Source organism: Gossypium hirsutum, chromosome A05 (assembly GCF_007990345.1).
Source record: "Gossypium hirsutum isolate 1008001.06 chromosome A05, Gossypium_hirsutum_v2.1, whole genome shotgun sequence".
In the NCBI taxonomy this organism is placed as follows: domain Eukaryota; kingdom Viridiplantae; phylum Streptophyta; class Magnoliopsida; order Malvales; family Malvaceae; genus Gossypium; species Gossypium hirsutum.
In genome coordinates this window covers 83,332,672-83,344,954 of record NC_053428.1, presented here as the reverse complement: position 1 = coordinate 83,344,954, position 12,283 = coordinate 83,332,672, and the positions used below count along the sequence as shown (strand labels likewise).

Sequence of the window (12,283 nt, the reverse complement as noted above, 5' to 3'; positions counted from 1 at the left end):
ATATATAAATTATGAAAATTATTGGTAGTTGATAACACTTCTTGTCGTTTTTATTTATAATTCTATTATATAAATTTGATAGTTTGAAAATGTGTTATTTTAACTAATTTTATGTTAAACACATTGTTTTTTATCTTTCTGAGGAAATAAATGGTCTTAGTGGAAAAAGACAGCAAAAGTTCACTGCCTTGGGATGATTTCTTGCCCCAAATATACTTATTGGGCCTCATAATTTATCTTAACCCAACTACAGAGTGAATAAAAAATCATGGACAACCCACGAAGGGAGGAAAGGGCCCAAACTGTCCACCTAAGGGCAAAACCATCCAAAAGACCTTTTCTTCACCTTCCTCAACCATGTTCCTTGAATTAAGGGACCATGAGGAAATCAAGGGGACAACACAAGAATGGGAGGAAATCAAGGGACGACATGACATACATGGAGAAAATCAAAGGATTTCATGCCAAAAATAGCAAAGGGATCTTGTGTAACAACCCGTTTTTGGGTCAAATAGGAACAGTGGTTTTGGGACCACAAATTTGAAGTAGAAATATTTATTTTATTGTTTCTTTAAGGTCCACAACATGATAGAACAATTGTGTGAAAATTTCGTTAAGAAATTTTATTGATGGAGTACTTAATTTGGCTAGAAGGACTTAATTGCAACAGGTGCAAAACTTGATTTCCCTTAGCAAAAGGTGATTAATTGCTATGAAAATTTAAATTGGAGGTCCTTAAATGGTAATTAGACCATTATACTAATAGTGGACAAAAACGGACATGGTTAAGTATGTTTTTAATGTTTTTCATTAAGGGCATTTTAGTAAATTGGTTATTAAATGGACTAATAAGTAAAGAAAGGAAAAATTTTCTCCATCTTCTTCCTCCATCGCCAAAAATTTTGAGAAGACATAGCTATGGTTTTTGGCTAAGCTTTTAAGCTCAATTGTAAGTTCGTTCTTGTCCCGTTTTAACGATTTTTACATTTTTGAGATCGTTGTAACTTGATTTAGCTATTTCAAGGACTAATTTGAAAGAAAATCAAAGTCTACAATTTTACCCATGTTGGATGTGCATGTATATTGATTTTTGATGGTAGAAAATGCATGTTTGTTTTTTGTTAAATGACTTTTGCAAAGTGATTTTCGATAAAAAAGTTAAATAGGGACTTATTTGTAAAAGTCTATAAAATGTGTAGAAAAGTGTGAATAAATGAAAAATGTGAGCTGTTATGAGTACTAGTAAAGTCTAGCTAGGCTTAGGTTGTGATGAAATTGAATGAAATTCATTTTACGAGCCTAGGGACTAAAATGCAAAATGTCAAAAGTTTAGGGAAAAAATGTAATTTTTGCCATAGTGTGTTTTTGGGATGATTTGAATAATGTGATGATTAAATAAGTTATGTTTGATATTATAGATCAAGAAAAACGAAGTTCGAGTTTAGACCGGGGAAATAACAAGGTTGTGGACTAAATCAAACTAATAGCCGTTTTTGTAACCAAGGTAAGTTCGTATGCTAAATTAGCTTTAATATAATTGTATTTAAATGTTTTAATATTGCATGAACTATATGATTGACTATGTCGACAAGTTTAATTCTATGAACGAGTTCGACGATGATTCGATAAGTAAGAAATCTTGTTTGAACCTTAGGAATAGATTAGGTTACAAGTGACATGTCACTAGGGTTACCATGTGTTATGTGATTACGTAATCCAAGTGCTGGTCCTGTACATCCTATTGGTGGTTGAGTATACCGGCATATCTTGTAGTTACTTGACAGCTTGTGTGAGCAGCACCGTATAGCTACGTCTAGACTGACAGCTTGTGTGAGCAAGTCCGTTAATAGCTCGAGAGCGAGCAATTATGAGATATGAGACTTAGGTAGCATTGGCTACATATGTGGCACTTAGTGTGCAAAATTCCCGAGTATCTGACATTATTATTCCGAGTGATTCACTGGTATTTCACTGATGAGAATAAATGTGATGCTCTTACGAGATGGTTCACGTATGTATGTAAAGCTTATGTTTAGAAAGTTTTGGAATGATGATTTCGAGGTAAGTTGTGATGGAATGAATTATCATCATGGAATTATGGTAAATTTACATTATCTTATGCAATATTACTTGCATGTTAATGTATGGCAATGTTAGCTTATTTCTTACATACGGGCTTACTAAGCTATATAGCTTACTCTGTTTTATTTCCAAGTTTTATAGTGTTACCAAGCTAGCTCGGGTTAGAGATTGTCGAAGATTGCCTCACACTACCAAATTGTTATTTTGGGTACCGATGATTTTAACATTTTGAGAATATGGCATGTATAGGGACTTGGTCATTTTGTTATATGTGTCATTATGAATTTGACCAAAGGTATTGGCTTGTAATTGTCAAAGGTTTGACATGGAATATGGCCATGTAACTTGGCCCATTTTGAATAAATTGTTTGTAAGCTTATATGTTATATTTATATATATACATGTATGTGCCAATGCCTTGTTGGTGATATGGTTTATCAATGCTTAGTAAATAGTTGAATGTGGCTCCTTGGTTTGTTGTTGAATGGTTAAGTTGGTATTTTGATATGTTAGAAGATTTAAATAAGACTTTGCTTGAAGAAGGTATTGGTCTTGATACCTGTGGTTGTGAGATTAGTATGATTTAGTTTGGTAGAATATGATGTTGTAAGCATGTTAAGTGTTGACAATGAAATGATATGCTCTAGCCATGATTTTGGATGTTTTGGTTGCCTAAGTATGTCATGAATTGTGCCATTGAATTGGTGTAAGTGTAGGTGTAGTTGAGGGTGGCAAGAGGCTTGGTAAATAGCCTTTATTGTTTCCACACGGGTAGACACACGGGCGTGTGTCTAGGCCATGTGTGACACACGGTCTGTTCCATGGGCATGTGTTCTAGCTATCTATCCCCTGCTCCTAAATTTCTAGAAATAGAATGCTCAGAATTGAGCACATGGGCAGAGACACGAGTATGTGTCTCAGCCGTGTGAAGAACACGGCCTCAGGCACGGGCGTGTGTCTTGGGTCTGTAACACCCCTTACCTGTATTTGATGCCAGAACAGGGTACAAGGCATTACCAGACTTATCACACAAACTTTAATACAATTTCGAGTCTTCAATTTGCATCCAAATTAAAACTTTTTGTATTTACTCATAAAGTCCATAATGCGAGCCTAAGAGGCCCAAAACATGCTTTGAAAGAGATTTGGGACTAAACCAAGAACTTTAAAAATTTTTACAAAACTTAGAAAATTTTTCACTAAACAAGGATCACACGCCCGTGTGGATATGGGACATGCCCGTGTGGGCAAAACGTGTGGTCACACACGCCTATGTCCCAGCCCCGTGTAACTCTCTATTTGTCAACCAAGAACAAATTGAAGACACATGGCCAAGTCACACGCCCATGTGCCTACCAGTGTTTCATAAAATAGGTACAGACTTCACACGCCCAGGACACACACTCGTGCCTGAGGCCGTGTCATCCACTTCTGTTTCTTAAAATTAAGGTGTAGGGGACACACAGCCTAAACACATGCCCATGGGGCAAGCCGTGTGTCACACATGGTCTAGACACATGCCCGTGTGCCTACCAGTGTGGACAAAAATAAGGCTATTTACCAAGCCATTTTGCCACCCTTTGATGCACACACCTACACAACACAACACCACACCACTTCAAGCGTATACATACAACCAAATCAGCCACAAGCAAGATATCAACACATCATTTACATGCTACAAACTATCATGCACAAACATCACATACTCATCGACTCAAATCATGTAAATTCTCACATCCATGAAAGGCATCATCATATAAATTGCTTATACCAAAAGTAGCCAATTTCAAATCGCCTTATACAAAATGAACTTTCAACCAATATAAGCCAACACATTTGGCCAAATCAATTATGATACATAACAAAATGAGCAAGTCCCCTATACATGTCATAACTCAAAATGTTGAAATCATTGGTACCAAAATAATTGTGGATAGTGTGAGTGGATCCCCGACAGTCTCCGATCCCTGAGCTAGCTTGGTACACTATAAGACAAGGGAAAGGAAGGGAAGTAAGCTTTAAAGCTTAGTAAGTTCCTATGCAAATAATAAGCATCATAACAACACATTTAACATACAAGTAACATGAAGATAATATGCATAAATGTCATTAAATTCTCCTAGTCATAACTTACTCAATCACAACCTTACCAAGGTTTCATCACATATCGTGCTCATTACGTATGAGTTTTACGTACATACTTGTACCACTTCACAACATAACTGTAGTCTTTCACAACTTTGACATTCCCGTTGAACACTCAGAATATTAATGGACACTCAAAAATTTTGCACATAAGTGCCATAAATGTAGCCAAAGCTACCTCACATCTCATAATACATATGGGCTCGTTTTTGGGCTATTCACGGGCCTGCTCACACAAGCTGTCAATCAGGATGTAGCTACACAATGTTGCTCACACAAGCTATCAGGTATCCGCAACTCATGCCGAACTACCCAGCCACTGGTAGGATGTATGAGACCAGTGCCTGGATCACATAAACACATGGGTTCCTAGTGACATGTCACTCGTATCCTATTCTATTCCTAAGGCTCAACCTGGAATTTTTACTTATCGAAACTTTTTCGATTACATCCAAAGAGGCAACCACAATTCATGCAATATTAAAGCATTTGAAACATAAATATAACAATGCATTATTTACATATGAACTTACCTCAGTACAAAATAGTAGGATTTGACCTAATCGTCAAACACTTTGTTTTTCCTCCGATCTATGTTCGAACCTCAATTTTCTTGATCTGTAATAAAAAATTTAGCTCATTTAATATTCACATTGTACAATTCAGTCCAAAAATCAAGTTATGGAAAAATTACATTTTTGCCTCTAACTTTTAAACTTTTTACATTTTAGTCCCTAGGCTCGTAAAATGAAATGTATTTAATTTCCTCAAAACCCAAGCCTACCCGACCCATCTTCATAGTCATACCAACCCACATTTTTATTTAATCACACTTTTACTACTTATTTTATAACTTTTACAAATAGGTCATTTTTTACATTTTTCCTGAAAATCACTTAGCAAAAGTTGTTTATTTAACACCAAACATGTATTTTATATCATTAGACGTCAAAATACACAAATATCTAACATGGGTAAAATTTTAAACTTCATCTTTCTTTCAAATTAGTCCTTGAATAAGCTAGATTAGGTTACAAAGATCCCAAAAACATGAAAATCATTAAAAACGAGGCTAGAACGGACTTACAATCGAGCTTGAAAGCTTTGGCCAAAACCCTGGCTATAGTGACTCTTCAAATTTGGCACAAGGGGATGAAATTGAAGAAGATGACATCTTTTTATTAGCTATAGTGGCCAAAATGCCCTTCACTTAAAACTTAAAAATTCTCTTACTTCATGTCCATTTTTGTCCACTAACTTAACAAATGGTCTAATTACCATCTAAGGACCTCTAATTTAAAATTTCATAGCAATTAGACACCTCTAGCTTATAGAACTCAGGTTTTGTACTTTTTTCAATTTAGTCCTTTTTGCTAAATTGAGTGGTCAAACGTCAAAATTTTCAAACTAAATTTTCACAGAATCATTCTATAAAATTGTAAACCATAAAAATATAAGAAAAATAAATTTTTCTACATCAGATTTGTGATCCCGAAACCACTGTTTCGACTAGACCCAAAATCGGGCTGTTACAACTCTCCCCCTTTAGGGATTTTCGTCCCCGAAAATCTTACCAGAAAATAGGTTTGGGTAATATTTTCTTATAGCTTTCTCAGGTTCCCACGTAGACTCTTCAACCCTATGTCGTTGCCACAAAACTTTTAGTAAGGCTATACTTTTATTTTTCAACTGTTTAACTTCCCTGGCTAAAATCTTGATTGGTTCTTCAGCCATATGACATATCCGGTTGAATCTCAATCTCTATTGGAGAAATCACATGTGAGAGATCAGAATGGTGCCATCGTAGCATCAACACGTGAAACACATTATGAAACACATTATGAATTCTTTCCAATTCTGTCGGTAATGCTAACCGATATGCTACTGGCCATATTCTTTCAATAACCTCATACGGCCCAATGAAATGTGGACTCAACTGGCCTTTACGGCCAAATCTCAGAATCTTTTCCACAGAGATACTTTCAGAAATACTTTATCACCAACTTGAAATTCTATCTTTTTTCTTTTCAAATCTGCATCGACTTTTTTTAATCTGAAGCGACTTTCAAGCAATCACGGATTACCTTCACTTTTTCTTCGATTTCTCTGACCAAATCAATCCCGTGAATCTGTCTCTCACTAAGCTCTGTCCAATACAACAGAGTTTGACACTTGCGGCCATATAATGCCTCATTCCTCATATGGTTGCATCTTTATACTCGACTTAAAACTTATGTTACATGCCAATTCGACTAATGGTAGATATTTCTCCCGACTACCTTCGAATTCTAGGACACAACATCGGAGCATATTTCAAGTACCTGAATCATTCTTTCAGACTAACCGCCAGTTTATGATTTGACTCTAATCCGACAGATTTATGTCGTCCTATCTTTAGGATTGCATGCAACTCCGCATAATTATGGAGGATCTACTCTTAAACAGGGACTTTTGCTCCACTGAATAAGAACATCAAAACCTGAATTAATATCCTGAAATAATAAAACAAGAATTAAAACTCACAATTAAGAATAAGAACAAGTATTTATCATATAATTCAAATAGTAACAAGATTCGTCTTAGGTTTCATCTCCCTTAGGTATTTAGGGAGTTTAGTTCATAATAATGGAAAACATCTCAAAATTGGGAAAACAACAAAACACAAAGAAACCCAAAGAACTTCTAAGGAAATTGAATGGAGATCTTCAGTCTTGAAGTAGATCCTGCTTCCAAGCTAATTCTGATGATTGTCCTTGAGTATTTTCTACCTTCTACTCTACGTGTCCCCTTTAATCCTCTTCTAGGGTGTTTATATAGACTTTGGAATGCTTCAAAACCCTCAAAATTACCCTTTTTCGAGTAGAATTAGACTTTGGCTCGACAGGGACACGACCGTGTGGCACACCCGTGTAAAGGTACTCAAGCCGTGTGTAATTCTGAGTTGGTTTTTAGTCGACACGGCCATGACACACGGGCGTCTAGCCTGCCCATGTGCCTCACACGAGTGTGTGGTCTACCCGTGTGGAAGTGCCTAGGCCGTGTGGAATACTGAGATAAGCCCATTTTGTTCGTTTTTGGCCAATTTCTTGCTCTTTTCACCTTCCTATGCTCACCTAAGTATAGAACAAGAATTTGAAGGATTAGGAGCATCAAATTCTCTAAAACTTATGATAAATCATCCAAAAATATGCCAAGTATAGGATAAAAATATGTATATATTATGGTTTATCACACTGACTAATATATTTCTTTCGAAATTCCTCTTGAAAGAAATCTCATGTAACCCTCTCTCTCAGTACCATAGGTACTAGTGTCTTCCACCAGTGATATGTTGTGTCCCTCAATAACAATATAGCACATTTCAAACATTCTTCGGGTGTACATGATAACTCAACAAATACCCAGATAGTATTCTCTAGCTAGAACTCGGCTCTCTTTGGGTCATCATCTACATTAGCCATGAATTCCTAAGCTTATTGCTTTCAAATTTGATCAACCAAAGTCTTATTCTATTTTACCAAATCACACTTTGAGGAACTATGGGAATTGATTGAGGATAAGGAGGGGGTGGAGGATGTTGAGCATTCGAATTTGTTCGAACAAACTCCAAATACCACTTGTTCATCATGTGGAGAAAGGCTTCCCTATCACTTCCTCCTTGACTGATCGTGAGAGGTCTATTTTTGGATGAAACTACCCCTTGAGCAGGACTGGTGCATTACATTCTACATCATCAACTACAGCTCGGTCGAGATCCATTTATTATATGAAAACACAGTTTAAAATTGTCAGGAGCCATCACACTATCACAGTTCATTTATGGCGTGTATAGCTAGACTCTTAGACACGCTACGCTAGCCCGAGAATTGACTAAACCATAGCTCTGATACCATTAAATGTAACACCCCTTACCCGTATTCGAGCTAGAACAGGTTACGAGGAATTACTAGGCTTATCACACAAACTTTCATACAATTTTGAGTCATCAATTTGCGTCCAAATTAAAATTTTTTGTATTTACGCATAAACTCCTTAATACGAGCCTAAGAGACCCAAAACATGCTTTGGAAGTGGTTCGGGACTAAACAGAGAACTTTAAAAAAATTTACAAAACTTAGAAAAATTTTCACTAAATAGAGGTTACACGCCCATATGGATATGGGACACACCCGTGTGGGCAGGCCATGTGATCACACACACCCGTGTCCCAACCCCGTGTAACTCTTTGTTTGTCACCCAAGAACAAATTGAAGACACACGGCCAAGTCATACATCCGTGTGCTAGGATGTGTGGTCGATTTAAAATTTATGATTTTTCATAAAATAAGTGCAGACTTCACACGCCCAGGACAAACGCCCGTGCCTGAACACGCACATGTCTCTACCCGTATGCTCAATTCTGAGCATTTTATTTTTCAAAATTAAGGTGCAGGGGCCACGACCTAAACACATGCCCATAGGGCAAGCCGTGTGTCACACACGGTCTAGACACATGCCCGTGTGCCTACCTGTGTGAACAAAAATAAGGCTATTTACCAAGCCATTTTGCCACCCATTGATGCACACACCTACACAACACAATATAACACCAATTCAAGCGTATACATACAACCAAATCATTGACAACCAAGACATCAACACATCATTTACATGCTACCATCTATCATACACAAACATCACATACTCATCAACTCAAATCATGTAAATTCTCACATCCATGAAAGGCATCACCATATAAATTGCTTATACCAAAAGTAGCCAATTTCGAATGGCCTTATACAAAATGAACTTTCAACCAATATAAGCCAACACATTTGACCAAATTAATTATGACAGATAACAAAATGACCATGTCCCTTATACATGCTATAACTCAAAATGTTGAAATCATTGGTACCAAAATAATTGTGGATGGTGTGAGTGGATCTCCGACGGTTTCCAATCCCCGAGCTAGCTTGGTTACACTATAAGACAAGGGAAAGGAAGGGGAGTAAGCTTTAAAGCTTAATAAGTTCCTATGCAAATAATTAGCATCATAACCACACATTTAACATACAAGTAACATGAAGATAATTTGCATAAATGTCATCAAATTCTCATAGTCATAACTTACTCAATCACAACCTTACCAAGGTTTTATCACATATCGTGTTCATTACGTATGAGTTTTACTTACATACCTATACCACATCGCAACATAACCGTAGTCTTTCACAACATTGACATTTTCTTTAAACACTCAAAATATTAACGGATACTCAGAAATTTTGCACATAAGTGCCATACATGTAGCCAAAGCTACCTCATGATAAACCATAATATATACATATTTTTACCTTATGCTTGGCATAGTTTTGGATGAATTATTATAAGATTTAGTGAATTTGATGCTACTAATCCTTTAAAATCATGTTTTATACTTAGGTGAGCATAAGAAGGTGAAAAGAGCAAGAAATGGGCCAAAAACAGACAAAATGGACTTACCTCAGTATTTCACACGGCCTAGGCACTTTCACATGGGTAACCCACACGCCCGTGTGAGACACACGGGCAGGCCACACGCCTATGTGGCATGGTCATGTCGACTAAAAACCAACTCAAAATTACACACGGCTTGAGCACCTTCACATGGGTATGGCGCACGGTCGTGTCCCTGTCGAGCCCAAGTTTAATGCTACTTAAAAAAGGCAAATTTTAAGGGTTTGGAAGCATTCCAAAGTCTATATAAACACCCTAGAAGAGGATCAAAGGGGACGTGGAGAGTAGAAGGTAGAAAAGACTCAAGGATAGCCAATTGGAATCAACTCAGAAGTAGGAATTACTACAATACTGAAGATCTCCATTCAATTTCTACCGAGGTTTTTGGGTTTCTTATGTTTTGTTATTTTCCTAATTTTGAGATGTTTTTCCCCCTCATTATGAACTAAAATCCCTAAATACTTGAGGGAAATGAAACTTAAGACAGATCTTATTACTATTTGAGTTATATGATAAATACTCGTTCTTATTCTTAATTATTTGTTCTTAAGTCTTGCTTTAATATTTTAGGATATCAATTCAAGTCTGATGTGCTTATTCAGATAACAAAGAGATAGTAATTACTAGTACTTTTAGTCCTTATGATACGATATTTCCAGTCTCACCATACCTATACTACTGTTTGATAGGTGCGCTGGCCTTAGTCGAAATTTTAGTTAGTTTAGTGACCATCGTGTTTTTGGCACCATTGCCGGGGACTAATATTAGGAACACTTAATTTTTATTAATTTAGCCATTTTTATTTTTATTTTTATTGCAATTCAATTTTTTTTATTTTTACTAATTTTTCTTTTATTTGTTTCTGGCAGGTTTTTATAGTTTATGACTAGAAAAAACCCGTCAGGACCCCTACTTTTTGACAGGGAAATTGAAAGCACAGCTCGTAGAAATCATAGAGAAATAAGGCAATGTTTACAGTATATAGAGGAAGAGCACGAGGACGACACCAATAATACCGAGGAGATGCTGAAAATCAAAATAATCCGCTGCCTCCTGTGGTTGCCATAAATCCAGTGAATCAGAATCTTGCTCCTCGTACTATGTACGACTATACTAAGCCTAATGTAACGGGGCTGAATCGAGTATTGTTAGACCTACAATTGCTGCAAATAATTTTGAACTGAAACCTAACACTATACAAATGATTTCACAGTTTGTTCAGTTTGATGGTTTGCAGGATAAAGACCCAAATACTCATTTGGAAACTTCTTAGAGTTCGGTGATACTTTCAAAATAAATGGCGTTTCTGATGATGCGATTCACCTTTGGTTATTTCCCTTTTCATTAAGGAATAAGGCTAAACAGTGGTTGAACTCGTTACCACGAGGGTCAATCACTACTTGGGAACAAATGACTGAAAAATTTTTACTTAAATATTTCCTGCAGGATAAAACGGCTAAATTGAGGAATGATATTTCTTCTTTATGTAGATGGATTTAGAAACACTTTATGATGCATGGAAGAGATACAAAGACTTATTAAGAAGGTTCCCTGACCATGGGTTACCTCTTTGGCTACAAGTTCAAACTTTCCACAATGATTTGAATCCCTTAAATAGACAAATGATCGACACAGCTACCGGTGGAACCATCAATAATAAGACACCCGAAGACGCTTATGAGTTCATAGAAGAGATGTCACTAAATAATTATCAGTGGCAAGTCATGAGGACAAAGCCGACAAAAGCAGCCGGCGTTTTTAACATTGACTCGGTTACTATGCTTTGAAATCAGGTAGAAATCTTGAATAAAAAGATTGATGGTTTATTTGGTTCTACACAGGTACATTAAGTAATGCAGTGCGATGCAAGTGGAAGTGGAATGAGCAATTCAGAATACCCACCCTACGTCCCTAACATGAAGAACGGGCAAATGAATTATATGGGTAATAATCCTCAACCTCAAAATAATCCTTACAGTAACACTTATAATGCAGGTTGGAGGAACCATCCAAATTTCTCATGGGGAGGCCAAGGGAATCAAAGATCACCACCCCCTCCAAGCTTCTAACAATAACCTTACCAGCAAGAAAAAAAGCTGAACCTTAAGGAGATGATGACAAAGTTTATTTCAGTAGCCGAAACCTGTTTTCAGAATACTAAAACTGCACTTAAAAATCAACAAGCATCAATTCAAGGGCTCGAGAATCAAATAGGACAGCTGACTAAGATGATTTTAGAGAGACCACCAGGGACTCTACCTAGCAACACTAAACCCAATCCAAAAAAGCATGTGAAAGCAGTTACACTAAGGAGTGGGAAAGTGTTAGATGAATCTGAAAAGAAGTTGCCACAAGAAGTTAACAGAAACGAAGATGCTGAGGTAAAACCCAAGAACAATGCAAAACTGGTGCTGAGGAATATAAACCACCAATCCCGTATCCAGCAAAGTTGAAGAAAGACCGCATGGATGCACAATTTGGTAAATTTCTTGAACTTTTGAAACAGCTGCATATTAACTTAAATTTTGTTGAAGCTATCTCGCAGATGCCTACATACGCAAAATTTTTGAAAGAA

General features: G+C 36.7%; 1 non-coding gene across 1 annotated transcript; it reads right to left on the bottom strand.

Annotated features, from left to right (window-relative positions):
* Nucleotides 1-11,166: 11,166 nt before the first annotated feature.
* LOC121230168 (small nucleolar RNA R71) lies at nucleotides 11,167-11,272 on the bottom strand. The gene has a single exon (XR_005928119.1). It is a non-coding gene; the product is annotated as a small nucleolar RNA R71 (small nucleolar RNA).
* Between the last annotated feature and the right edge of the window lie 1,011 nt (nucleotides 11,273-12,283).